At 39.2% G+C, this 2,443-nt stretch overlaps 1 pseudogene; it reads left to right on the top strand.

The window, feature by feature from the left end:
* The first annotated feature begins 270 nt into the window (after window positions 1–270).
* Window positions 271–1,623, top strand: LOC143559779 (akuammiline synthase 1-like; annotated as a pseudogene).
* Window positions 1,624–2,443: the final 820 nt, after the last annotated feature.

Below are 2,443 nucleotides of genomic sequence, written 5' to 3'. Positions count from 1 at the left end.
GTTTTTCTCTCTGCCACACGTCATAATATTTTTGGTTGGAGCCCCCATTAGAGCCCCCCACATCCCTCAGCCTTAACATCAATATCTCGGGATTCCAAGAAATAATAATACACATCACAAGTCAACTTTCAATCACATGCATGCAGATCCAAAATTTTCGGTATGTACTTACATCTATCTATATATTCATACTATTTAGTATTTACCACTACAAGCTGATTTAAAACAATAAAAACAGTACGTGTGTTAGATCGAACTTACGAGTTAATGATGATGATCGGGAAGATCCTACGATTCGGAAGATCAAGGCAACTCCACGCCATTATTTCTCGAGAAACAATCAAGCCCTCATCTCCAACACCGTCTCATCTCCGTACTTATGATCTTTCCATGCTTGATCAATGCATGTCACACGTCTATGTTCCGCTTATTCTTTTCTACCCAAACAATGAAAATTGCAGTTTAAACCCGGGAGATGAAGAAATCATTGTCAGAGAGCCTAACACGATACTACCCGTTTGCGGGCAGGTTGATTACCCCAACAACACCTTACATTGATTGTAAAGACGAGGGAGTTGTGTTTGTTGAGGCCAAACACGACTGCCATATCGACAAGGGCCAACTTATAAGCCAAGAGTATGCCAGTGTTGGCCAACTTTTTGCAGATGGCATGGTGTGGCAAAACTCTACTCAAAGCACGAGTCTTGTAGCGGTTCAACTTAATCACTTTGCTTGTGGTGGAATGGGTGTGGCACTGTCTATGTCACACAAAATTGGTGACGGCTGCAGCCTTGTCTCGTTCGCTAGTCATTGGGCTTCAGTTGCACGTTATGGTTCCACTGATCACAAACAAGTACTCGCACTTAACCCTCATTTTATTCAATCCCAATCTGCCACCGAGAACTCTCTTCCACCAGCTGCTGGGGTTTTAAATCCAAGCGTTGCCAACCGTGCCGTCCGAAAATTCGTGTTTCCCAACTCAAAGTTAAGTGAGCTCAAGAAGAAGGTCCTAGGGATGGCGGAGTTTGGTGGATCGAAACTATCTATAAACGATAATCCTACACGAGCCCAAGTATTGACTTCTCTAATTTACAAAACTGCGGTGGAGGCAACGAGTTCAAGATCATCTCCTTTATGCCATCTTTATTATTTATACCGGTGAATCTGCGTGATAAGTTTGTCCCAAGGCTGCCCGAGACCACGTTTGGAAATTTGGTCACAACTATGTCTGTCATGACCCGGCACGAAAGTGAAACTTCGTTAAGTGCGTTGGTTTCAGCGATACAGAAAGCGAAGATGGAAGTTAACCGACTCCCGAGTCTGCAACAGGCTTCTCAAGACTACATTTCGAATCTGTCAAGTTTAGGGAAGGAAGATTTAGAAACGTTTGTCAACAGGTCCTATTGGTGTTCAAGCTTGTGTGGGTTCCCTTATTTTAAGATCGATTTCGGAGGGGGAAAGCCAACATTTGCAAGTGTACCGTTAGGATTTTTGGGCATGAGTAGCTGTGTATTGATGGATACTCCAAATGGAGATGGTATCGTAGCGCAGGTGAATCTAGAAACACAGCATATGGAAATATTTCAGAATGACAAGGAATTGCTTTCATTTTGCCAAATTTAAGTTAATTTGTTTCCGCATCAATAAAAGACACATGCATTAATCATGAGATCTATTCACGAAATATTGTTGTTTGATTTCTTCTGGTAAAGCTTAGTAGAATAATTGTGTTTCCTTTATGTATCAAAAAAATGCTTTGTTTATACTATGCAAAATGTGTGTTACTATAGGAAACATACTTTTAGAAGTGTTCTTGTTTATGCAACTTATTTTTTTCACGTTTAGTCTCAGTACTTGGATATCCTTTTTCTTTATTTTTATAGTTTCAAAATGTAATGGTTTCTTAAATGGCGATATAAGTTTTAAAATGTGTACATTTGTCTACGCTTCGATATATATATTTTTATATAAAACTGAGCCGGACCACAGTGGGTACAAAGTTACAAACCTAGTTAACAAATTAAAGGCGAAAAAATGGTTTAGGGTTACATATGATCATAACCATGCTCTTTTAGCTAAATTATATGAATAAACTCTAATTAGCCTCTATGCTTCCAATGTTGCATCTTATTAATTTCTTGTTTAGGAACAGCTTTCCTATCAAGAAAATGCATATATCCCATCTTCCATAATCAACCTCCAGTAATGTTTTTTTTTCATGTTCTCGACAAAGCGATTTCATCGTGTCGTTGAACACATCAAAAACTTGTTCTTGATTGCCCTTATATGCATGGCAGAAGTAAAGAGTACTAGTAACAAGAGACTCTCAGAACTTCCAATCAACAGATTCATGATACCCGAGCTCTTTCATGCCAATATCGTCGTCTTTGGATTTGCAGTGAACCTGCACTTTGTCTTTGCTATTGATTTTCGTTGATAATAT

Source organism: Bidens hawaiensis, unplaced genomic scaffold, assembly GCF_021521415.1.
Source record: "Bidens hawaiensis isolate Kalapana, Puna unplaced genomic scaffold, B.hawaiensis_p1.1 tig00020037_1, whole genome shotgun sequence".
Taxonomy (NCBI): domain Eukaryota; kingdom Viridiplantae; phylum Streptophyta; class Magnoliopsida; order Asterales; family Asteraceae; genus Bidens; species Bidens hawaiensis.
Note: the sequence above shows the minus strand (reverse complement) of the source record. Positions and strands in the feature narration are given on the sequence as shown.